Source organism: Bombyx mori, chromosome 9 (assembly GCF_030269925.1).
Source record: "Bombyx mori chromosome 9, ASM3026992v2".
NCBI lineage: Eukaryota > Metazoa > Arthropoda > Insecta > Lepidoptera > Bombycidae > Bombyx > Bombyx mori.
In genome coordinates, this window is record NC_085115.1 from 10,515,318 (window position 1) to 10,527,357 (window position 12,040).

Below are 12,040 nucleotides of genomic sequence, written 5' to 3' on the forward strand. Positions count from 1 at the left end.
GGTTCTCAATTTAAATGCATTTTTATGTGTATTTTTTATAACCTGAAACCGATTTTGATAATTCTTTTTTAGTTATTTAAAGCTGACGATTCTCATATTTTAAATTTTATGGAGATTTTACCAGTAGTTTTGCACTGGGGATTTCCAGATTTTTCTATATATACCTAAGTCTCATAAACAGAGCTGTCCAGTTAGGTATTCCCTCACTTCTGTAAATATTGTTTAACGGAAATACTACAAAATTTACAAATATTTACTTGACTAAAGTTACTATAAATGTTTCGTTTGCATTATACTAAATGACTTAGTGCATCTCAAAGTGAAATTTTGTTACCGACCATGAGATATAAGGCGGAGGCATCAATTGTATTAAATAACGACTGTCCGATCCCTAAAGCCAGAGTGTATGATTCCTTCGCGATAGAAGTGGCAAGATGGTGGTCCTATTCGCGGGTAACGTATTTAATTATTTAATACCCTGCCAATAGGAATCACGTAAATTTATAAATTTCGCATCCAGAGAATTCCCGCTATCTTCGTCAGGTCATGCATCCACCTTATGCGAGGCTTACCCTAGCTGCGCTTTCAGGTTCGAGGTCGCCAATCGAGAGCTTATTGGCCGCAACGAGCGCCTATATCAAGCACTAGATATGTATAATGCATAGGCTAATGATATATAGCGAAATGGATTATTCTTTTCATGGAAGCAATTAGAAAGCCGCTCCAGGTATTCCAGCCGCTATACATTTTATAGTTTTTATTTTTGACTAGGACGACCTTTGAGTTTCGACCACTTAGATATCATCGTTTCCCATCCTTTTTATTAAAACTCTTTTATTAGCTTCAGACGTATGTATGTTTGTAACGGAATCTTTGAACATGATTTTGACCCCCTCAAAACGTCGGATTAACTCGATATTTGGTTATTAAGGACCTACACTTATTAAGGACCGATGACATTTCAATATTAAGAAAAAATTTAAATTTTTTAAATTCAACTAATAAATGAAAAATAAATCTTATGTACCTATATAAAAGAAAGTCTTGTAAGTTACACTATTTATAACTCGGGAACGGTTGAACGAATTTGGCTGAAAATTGGTGAGGATGTAGCTTAGAACCAGGAGAAGGCATAGGATATGTTTTGTCACGTTTCCATGAGACGTGACATAAAAATTTATTTTCTTTTTTTTAGTTGTATTTTCTATAAAAGCGTATTCTGTTAGTTTTTTTAAACTATTATTTATATACATTTTATGACCTGTCCGATCCATATTTCGATAGATACTCATGTACGATGTGTGCTTACTTTATGTCAAAACACACACACTATGTACAAAATCTATTCACCTTGACTCCGCACAATCAGCGATAGGACTATTGCATAGTCTTGTACCTTTAATGTAAGATTAAGCAAATTCATTGACCTCGTCTTTGTTGCTATATTGATTTCCTTTGTTAGGTATTAACATTATGAGACGTGTGTTTAACTAAGAATGGGCGCGTAGAAATATGTGTACGTTAGATGATACAACGTAGTTAAATAAAGAAATAAATTAATCAACCTTCGTAAATGTATAATTCAGTGCGTTTCCAGAGGTCTTTTTTGCCACGTAGTATCCGGCTATGGAATGAGCTCCCCTCCACGGTGTTTCCCGAGCGCTATGACATGTCCTTCTTCAAACGAGGCTTGTGGAGAGTATTAAGCGGTAGGCAGCGACTTGGCTCTGCTCGGCTTGCTGAAGTCCATGGGCGACGGTAACCACTCACCATCAGGTGGGCCGTATGCTCGTCTGCCTACAGTGGCAATAAAAAAAATAAAAAAACAAGCATAAAGGTTAAGGTGCCTAGTGTATTAGTATTAGTGTTTAGGCTATAGTAGTCCATCTGTCTGTGTTTAATTCCCATAGTCAGCTATCAATTTTCACAATGTAACACGTACTTTACACGTGTTCACGGAAGACATCCACAATGAAGGAATAGCATGGTGTAATAAAAATCAAACCCGCATACCAATTGATTTTCTTGCCGGTTCTTCGTAATGGGTCGCGATTCCAATCCGGTAGTAGATTCAGCGAAGCGCTGCTCTTGCTAAGGCTAGTGCTGGCAATTCTTTCAGGTTGAGCCCGTGAGCTCACGCATGAAGTTGGAATAGGCTTAGGCTACCAAAGATAGGGAAAAAAAATAAAAACCCGCAAAAATAAAAAAAATATTTTGCGTAATTAGTGATGATAAGACAAAATGGACTCGATTGGTTACCAATTAGATTTCTATTTCTGCCACACAACGGCCATGCATTATGATTTGAAGCATTTTACAAGACCAAAAAATGAAACCAGTTGCAAATTCCTTGGAATAATATTTAAAGCATTTTTAAGTAGCATAAACAACAAAACAACACACTTCATTTAGCGCAAAATATTGAATACGGTATGACAAATGTACAAACGAACATTTAATTTAAAAAGAAAATGAAGAAAACTTAAAAATTTCAGACAGACCGTCATTTATACATATACTTTATTATTTTCTAAATATCTAATTAATGTCATCAATTATACAACGAAGCTTAATAAATATTAGGGGTTAACGTACGAAATTGCCGATTTGTACTGAAAAATTGAAATTCGTTTTTTTTTTCATTTAACATAATATCCAAAAATCACTCGAAGTTTCGAAGTATCCATCTTTCTTGTCTATGCTGAATAAAAAAAACAACTTATAGTCGATAATTGAATGTTGCTCATTTTTTAAAAGAAGAACCTCATAGGTACAATTTTAAAAAAGTTTCACTCAAAAATGCAAACCATGAAGGTTCTATGTCAATTTGAAGTACATATTACAATAAAACGGCAATTTCATACTTTAACCCCTATTATTTAGACTAATAAATCATAGATATCCTATCACACGAATACCATTAGTACATTTCGTAACATCGCATATAATCGCCAATTACTTATTTGACTGTCAATTTCTGTTAATGTAGATTCTTAACAAAGATTTTTTGCATTTCGAAAGGATGGAGGACTATTTATACAATGGCCAGTAATTATGAAGACTTTTCAATTCAAGTTCCATAATATACAATAGACTTATAATTAAGAAATTTATTGAACGAATAGCTTTGAATGTAGACGTAATGTTTCACTTTCTAGACGCAGATTTATAATCGAATACCCACATCATTCGCAAAAAATGAAAACAAGATAAAATGTAAATTAAGCATGAATCGCTTTCTTAAACAATTGAGATATGTAATGTAGTTAGAATTGTGATTTTATTTCAAGTTTGTGGAGGTGGAGGCTAAACATTTTCCTTCCATTAATATGCAATCGAGCTTGGATCCTAAGCGATCACCGGTACACAAAATTCAACGCCACGACATTCAAATCCCAATTTCATTAGACAAACGGCTATGGGAAGTTTCAAATCGGAAAATTGTTGACCCAATATTTTTAAGCTAAAGGAGCATCGACCATTTTCACAGTTCATAGTACAACTAATGAACTAACCACCACCCATTTCACTGCGAAAAGAAAGGAAGTATGTCACAGAAAATTCAACAGTAGTAATATATATTATTCCCGCCGATGTACTAAGACTCCAAAAACAAATGACGATTATATTATGTCAAAATTGTGTACGGTTACTGGTTAAAATGAATGAATTACCACACTGTATCGTGATTTATAAAAATTTAAAGTACCTAGCAATTTTTTTTTTAATCTCCAAACTGATATGCATAAAAATTGTAATGATCTCCCAAGTTACTTCGTAATTTAATATTTGCCTAATCTCTAATCAATTAATCAATGCTACTTTAATTACAATACCGGACTATTTTGCATGGATACGTAAGGTCGTAAATCTTGTTCTAATAACATAGCATTCAACATTGATATCTTTATAACATCTTTATTATAGTTAACAGAATGAAATTGTTCATATTTAGACATTCAAGTATCTATTTACCGATACTATCTGTTCGCAGAAATTTGATAGATCGTTTAATTAAAATATTGATTTAAGACTTTAGACTTGTGCAATATTTTTTCGTCAGTTTTGAAATTTTATTAAGTTTCTAACCGGAAAATTAATCGATTCTTGGTAATTTCTTCATTAAAATTACCTTTGAACCCTTTAAAACAATTGAAAGACTTCCAATTAGTTAATTTTGTTTTATGAAAAATATACAATTGCAACGGAATATGTTATCCAACATTATACCACCTTGTAATGAGCGGATGTCGGGAATAGATAGCAAACATTGTGAGTATAATATATTAAAATTCAATAATTACTACAAATAGAAAACTACTCAATCGTTATGGTTTTAAGGTGCTTTTTTCTATAACACGTATCACATTTTGCGAAGGAACCATATGAAATAATGTCGTTCTGAAATTGACCTTTATAAATATAGAAATAGGAGTTGCATTTACATCTTCTTTAGCGATCCTTCAATGAACATGGCAATAGAAGCTGGCGCCAGCATTTGAACGTGTGCGTGATAAAATCGCTCCTCCAGGCGTCGGAGCAACAGCTTGTTTGAAATTTAACTGAATAATCTATTTCTTAATGCTAGGTCGAATCCTAGAACGCTTACAATTCACTGTTTTGCTTTTATAAGAGAAATTAGACTATAACAAGTCTAGTCTTAAAATTATTATTTTTTTATTGTTCAGATGGGTGGACCAGCTCACAGCCCACCTGGTGTTAAGTGGTTACTGGAGCCCATAGACATCTATAACGTAAATGCGCCACCCACCTTGAGATATAAGTTCTAAGGTCTCAAGTATAGTTACGGCTGCACCACCCTTCAAACCGAAACGCATTACTGCTTCACGGCAGAAATAGGCAGGGCGGTGGTACCTACACGCGCGGACTCACAAGAGGTCCTACCACCAGTAAATATATGTGTTATATAGTCTATTACTATAATCAAGCTACTACATCAAAACCAACAACATCAAAATGGTTATATAAAAATGTTCATTTTGCAAGATTGTAAAATACGTTCTGACTTTGTGATTGCTTTCAAAAATATTGACATCACAAATATTATCAAAAAGGTGACACGCACACAAACATTCATACGAATCCTCGAGTGTTTTTTTTTTTTTTTTTTTTTTTTTTTTTTTTTTTTTTTTTTTTTTTTTTTTTTTTTTTTTTTTTTTTTTTTTTTTTTTTTTATTGCCCTTGTAGGCAGACGAGCATACGGCCCACCTGATGGTGAGTGGTTACCGTCGCCCATGGACTTCAGCAATGCCAGGGGCAGAGCCAAGCCGCTGCCTACCGCTTAATACTCTCCTCAAGCCTCGTTTGAAGAAGGACATGTCATAGAGCTCGGGAAACACCGTGGTGGGGAGCTCATTCCATAGCCGGATGGTACGTGGCAAAAAAGACCTCTGGAAACGCACTGTGGATGACCGCAGTGGCTCCAGGTAGTATGGATGAACTCTACTCCGGTGGCGGGCGGTGCGATGGTAAAAACGAGATGCCGGTATCATCTCGAACAATTCCTCAGAGCACTCCCCATGGAACATACGGTACAAAATACAGAGGGAACCGAAGTCCCTCCGCAGACCCAGAGGTTCCAAACGATCCGTGAGACCGGGATTATCGACAATCCGAACGGCCCTCCTCTGTATGGAGTCAAATGGAAGAAGCTGGTATTTAGGAGCCCCGGCCCAGAGATGGGAGCAGTACTCCACGCGAGGCCGGACTTGTGCTTTATAAAGCAAAAGCCTTTGTCCAGGCGTGAAGTACCGCTTCGCTCTGTTGAGGACTCCCAGAATTTTGGACGCCAACTTGGCTTTGCCTTCCAAATGACTCCGAAACTGGACATCCCTCGAAATGTCGACCCCAAGTATCCCAATACTCTCGGAAGGTTGCAGGGATACTCCTTGGAATTGCGGCGCCATGACAAAGGGGTCCTTCTTCGCAGTGAACGCGCAAACTTGTGTCTTTAACGGGTTGAATTGAACCAAGTTCAATTCACCCCATTTGGAGACTCGCCCCAGAGAGTTCTCCACTTCAGACACAAGTTTTGATCGTCTCTCTTGCACCACGCTCCGAGAGAGACTCTGACGGCCGATATATCGCGCATCCCCCGTGCCGTCATCCGCATAGCAATGCATGCCATCAATAGACAGCATGTCATTGATATACAGGATGAAAAGCGTGGGGGAGAGCACCGAACCTTGTGGAACGCCAGCGTTAATGGTCATGGTATCAGAACAGTCACCGTCTACAACGACCGTGATGCTCCGCCCATCCAAAAAGCTAGCGATCCACTTGCAGAGACCCTCGGGGATTCCGTAAGATGGTAGCTTCGACAGAAGTGCCCTATGCCAGACCCTGTCGAAGGCCTTCGCGATATCAAGGCTCACAGCAAGAGCCTCGCCCTTGCTCTCCAAGGCTTCAGCCCACCTGTGAGTAAGGTATACAAGAAGATCGCCAGCTGAGCGACCGTGACGGAAACCGTACTGTCGGTCACTGATCAGCTGGCGATCCTCCAGATACTTCAGGAGTTGTATATTAATTATTCGCTCCATCACCTTGGAAAGCAAGGAAGTTATCGCGATAGGCCTATAGCTCGATGGGTCCGACCGGTCACCCTTCTTGGGGATAGGGTGGACGTGGGCAGTCTTCCATGAAGACGGAACCCTGTTAGCGCAATAAGAGATGCGATACAAACGCGTTAGCGCAGGCGTCAGCTCAGGGGCGCACGTTTTCAGAACCACAGCAGGGATGCCGTCTGGCCTGCTCGACTTATGGACGTCCAGGAGTCGGAGTTCCCGCCTGACTGCACACTGTGTAAAGCAGATCTCCGGCAGGGAACTATCACACCGGAGGATGTTCGGTGGTGTGGCACTCCCGTCGTCCACAGTCGAGTTCGAGGCGAAGAGTTTGACCAGAAGGTCAGCCTTCTCTTTCGCACTATGGGCCAGACTGTCATCGGACTTGCGTAGTGGTGGGAGACTAGACCTGCAAAAGTTACCTTCTGCAGCTTTGGCGAGCGACCAAAAAGCACGGCTCCCAGAGGGATAGCTCTTCAGTCGCTCGCAAATTCTAGCAACGTGCTCCGATTTCGCCCTGGCAATAACCTTCTTGTAGGACCTGGAAGCGGCGTTATATTTCCGCCTTTCCTCTGAGATGTTAGGATCCCGACGTCTCCTAGCATCATCCCATGCCACGTATGCGGACCGCTTGAGGTGTGCAGCATCCCTACTGGCATTGTTATACCAGGGTCTGTTGCGACCCCCAACGGGCACTTCAGAGGAGGGAATAAACAATTCCATCCCCTGGAGCACCACGTCTTTAAGACGGTCCGCACAGACGTCAGGATCAGCAGAGGAAAAGCAGAACCGCCCCCATGGGTAGGATGCGTAAAACTCACGCAATCCATCCCAATCTGCTGACAAATACTGCCAAACTCTTCGATACCTGGTCGTCGTTCGACGACTAGGACGAGAGAGTGGTGTGGCAGCACGGATAAGGCAGTGATCAGACGATCCAAGTGGAGCGTCGACCACCACACTGTATCCGGCTGGATCGGTGGTCAGCAGAAGGTCCAACAGAGAAGGCTCGTGCCCCTCAATATCTGGGACACGGGTGGGCTGTGTCACCAGCTGGGAGAGGCCGTAGGCCAAGGCGAAATCGTAGGCAGCCCGACCCGGGAGGTCAGTGGTTCTGGACCCCAACCACTCTTGGTGATGAGCGTTAAAGTCTCCAAGAACCACCACCTCCGCAGATGGGTACTGCTCAAGCACGCGGTTAGTCCCCTCTTGCACATGCTCTATCAGAGCTGAACCTGCATCACTGCTGTGGGACCTGTACAGGCACGCGTAGACTCGGGTACAGCCCCCGTGATCTACGCGCAGCCACAAGAGGGACAGGTCCCGTTGTTCGAGGCTTCGCAGACGGCGACAACAGACATCAGCCCGGACGAATACACACACCCCGGCTTTACGCAGGAAGTTGTGCTCCAATACGTAGCCGGGGTATTCAAGGTACGAAGTATCATCCGGAGCAGATATCTGCGTCTCCGTTAGAAAAAGAAGGGCAGGCTGCGCCGTCTCAAGATGGTGGTGTACGGCGTCGAGGTTACTATGTAGACCCCTTACATTGCTGAAATCCACATTAAATGTGGAATGGGGAGTCGCCGACAAAACCCTTTTCCTTTTTCGAATTTTCATTTTTTTTATTTGGAGAGTGGGATTGGGCGGGGTAGGATGTTCGAGGCGAAATCGTGACAATACCTGAATAAAGCGCGGAGCACAGTACGTGCTCGACCACGGGTTGCGTGAGCGACTGACGCAGGGCATGGAAGGGCCCCCAGTCCACCCTGCGTGCGATCGCCGGGATCCACTCCGGTCTCCGACTCCGGCACGACGACCGCACGACAGGATTTTACACCGGTTGGCGGGACAGCTTCCCGGGGCGGAGTTTAGTAGTGACACCCGGGTTCAGGTCCCCAACTGACCGGCGGGCGGCGGCGAACACCGTTTCACTGGGTCTCCCTATACCCCCGTCAAACAATCACGTCCCGCGAGCTCACACGCACGTCTGCTCCGCATGTTCCAGGTATCGCCAAGATTCACCCCCAACAAGGAAGAGGAAAGGGAAGGAATAACACTGGCTCTCCAACCCACACGCCGGAACACAGCTAGGCTATTTGGCGGCGGACTCTAGTTGGAGGGTGGTCGCCAGCCAGTCGGACAAGTCCTACCACCGATTATGTATTCGGCTCCCGTTTTGCACCACCCAGGGGTCACTTGTAGGGAATCGCGGGTTAAACCTACGGAAGCGGGAAGCAATCAACCCCCAAAGTGTCCTGGAATCGAGAAAATAATTTTGTCAAATATTGTAAGCCTTGGTTGAAAGGAAGGATAATACTACGTTTCCGTTTCAAGGTGAAATGTGAGTGCCATTCGTTGTAGAGTAACCGGCCCATTGTTTGGAGAAGCCAACACCGAGGATATATCAACAGAATTAAACAAGTCTAATGTTTGAACAACAAACGGTTCAGTACAAAAACATGACCATGACCTAAATTTGTCTGCACCACGGGATTTGCGTTTTAAATGTTATATGTTTTATTTTTATTATGTTCTGTCAGTAAACACTTTACAATCGTATTTACGCAACAATATTTCTGTTATTTATCGAGATGTAAAAGCTTAAGGACCGAAAATGTGTAAATATTGTTGTTTATTTGCATAAAGCCATATGCTTCGATTACTTATATTGTGTGCATTGTATTACTTATACTAATATAGACTCGGTGTACCCATATAAATAAAAATGCCTTCGGTACAAAAAAATAAGTAAAATAAAAAAAAGATCGGTTGTCTGTAAAGTCGGTTTACTAACGATAGTTGAAGGTGACAACGTTTTAAGAAAATACTGATGCAATGGTTTCATTTTTCAATTATCGCAATTATCGTTGCTATAAACAGATGACACCACATTCACTTTTCACTGAACTTCATACTTAACGAAAACATGTAAATGTATTATTGTATAGCAGCTGTCAACGCGGATGCATGGCTCACTCAAGTAGGAGAGAGAAAGATGTAGAACGCTGCCGAACGCGGAGGCCGATCGTGCCTCTTTGTCGCTCGTTGCGCGCTCTCGCTTGCACTTCAAGCCTTAAATGGAACGCCTCAGAGCGACGTAACGCCGCATGAGTCATGTTTTTTCGTACGTGCAGCCGGCTCCATCAAATTATAAGACGTTGTCACGTCAAAAAATGATAATAAAATAAAAAAAGTCATGGGAGGAGAGAAACAGCGGCCCCGAACAAGAAAGAAGAAAAGAAGAAAATAAGAGAAGAGAATAGAAGAGAAGAAAGAAGGGAAGAAGAAGAAGCACCGTCCCACCCATAAAAAAAAAAACCTGCACATCCCGACCCTGCAGCTCATCACCCCTGCCTTGATAGGGAGCTACAAGCCCGGCCAGAGGGATTTCCCCGAGGCCCGTTCCGCGCCCCCGTAACGCGACAACCCTACGGAGAAAGGAATCATTTTCTACAGAAAGTCACACCATTCGCAGCTCTGGTTAAGTCAAATATTATATTTCTTTTTTATGGAGTCTAATTTTTCTGTTACTTTCAAGTTTTTTAACAAATAAACTATTATAAACTGACTGTGTTATGTAAAATCGCCCTGGAAATGCCAACAAATGATGAGATTTTCTCACTAAACATCACGTCCTATATCGCTTTTGGTATGAAATGTGTGTTAATTGAATTGAAACATGTCTTTAATGCAATCATCTAAAATCATGACATATGAGTCACTTATGAGTACAACGAACGCAATATTACAACTCATTGAGTGACACTATTGGCAAGTTAGACTGACAAGACAGATAGTCAATATTTTCTCATAACTTTGTTACAGAACTAAAATTTTATTATTCACCAACCAATGATAAAAATATTTTGAGTGTGATTTTCATAGCATAGGCAATAGAATTCGGTGAGGGACTGATTGATGACATCAAAGTACTTAAAACGTTATTTGTAAACTACTTAGAAATGTACACCTAATTTCGTGTGTTTGAAGTACTTATTTTACTAAAATAAATACAACATTTACCAGGATCAATTTTTAGTCAGAGTCGGTGGTTGTTACATACATATAATCTTCTAACAACCTAGATTTGGTTCGTTTGATTCGAAATTTAAATTAATTTACCTTTATAAAATCTTCTACATCGACACCTTGCTATTGTCTATGTTTTCGAAAAAAACAGCAAAATACAATTGCTCAATAACATGTCATTCTTTATATAAATTGACTCGTGATCTTTGATGTCGGGTCATGACATGACATGCGACGCAACGTTAAATCCGTGATTGACACTATCTACCAGCAGACCAGGCAAATCTGACAAGACTAAACTGACACCCGACGTTCCGGTATACTGGTGATAAACATATTATGAACTCGCACGTGCTACCCACCATCCTGCCTATTACTGTCTCTAAGCAATCATGCACCTAATTTCAAGGATCTAATAGGCTTTATGCTATACACTTGAGACCTCAAAACACAAAGACAACTTTTACGCCGGTAGGCTTCAGTCCGTGACCACGAAAACCGTGTAGTATTCAAAGCCTTAGGATTACAATGATTATCTTTTAAAGACAGGAGTCATAGTCCCGACTAGTCAATTCGATCAACCGATCGATCGATTCTTAATGATTAGATACGTAATTGTTGGTTATAATGACAGATCTAGAAAAACTAAAACAGTACATTTGACGTACCAAAATATAACTAACTAGTCTGGCCATAAATACTGTTACATAAAAACTTTTCTTTTTTTCAACTTCTTAATTATTTTGAATTTAGAACACGTACCTGTATTATTTTAAAAACTTATTTCGATTTTGGGTGAGTTCATATTTTTTTTCGTGTTCATTATCAAATTACAATATGTCAAAATTAGTCTCTTATAAAATCATTAGAGCAAGCATTTTCCAAACCCTTGGAAACAGTGCGTAAATCCATAGATTCTTGGCCAAACAGATTAAAGGCCTGTATAAAAGCCAAAGGTGGCCACTTCGAAGATTTTTATTTTTATTTTTGCTGAGGCTCTAATAAATATGTATGTATAAACTTTATTAATATTACATGACTTCATTTTTTTTAAAAAGCATTTTCATTTGTAACATAGCTTATGGCTGGACTAGGTAGGCATCAAATGCAAAAACTTAATGTAAACACCAAATAAACGCATTATATAATTATTTATTTATTGTTGAATTCATATCCCATAAAATCCATCATCGTTAAGCAAGAAAGTATAAGACGTAACTATTCATAAACAACTTTATTTATATCTTCACATGCACTTCAAAGTTTTCCCGTTAATGTACAAAGTAACAGTTACGTGCGATGTCTAGGAGAAGAATCCAGCGAAGCACATTATTGGTACACAACTGAATTTCTATACTCATAATCAGCGCGATCGTAAAACGTTTAACTTTTGTCCGGATGAAAATACACGAATCTCACTTTCG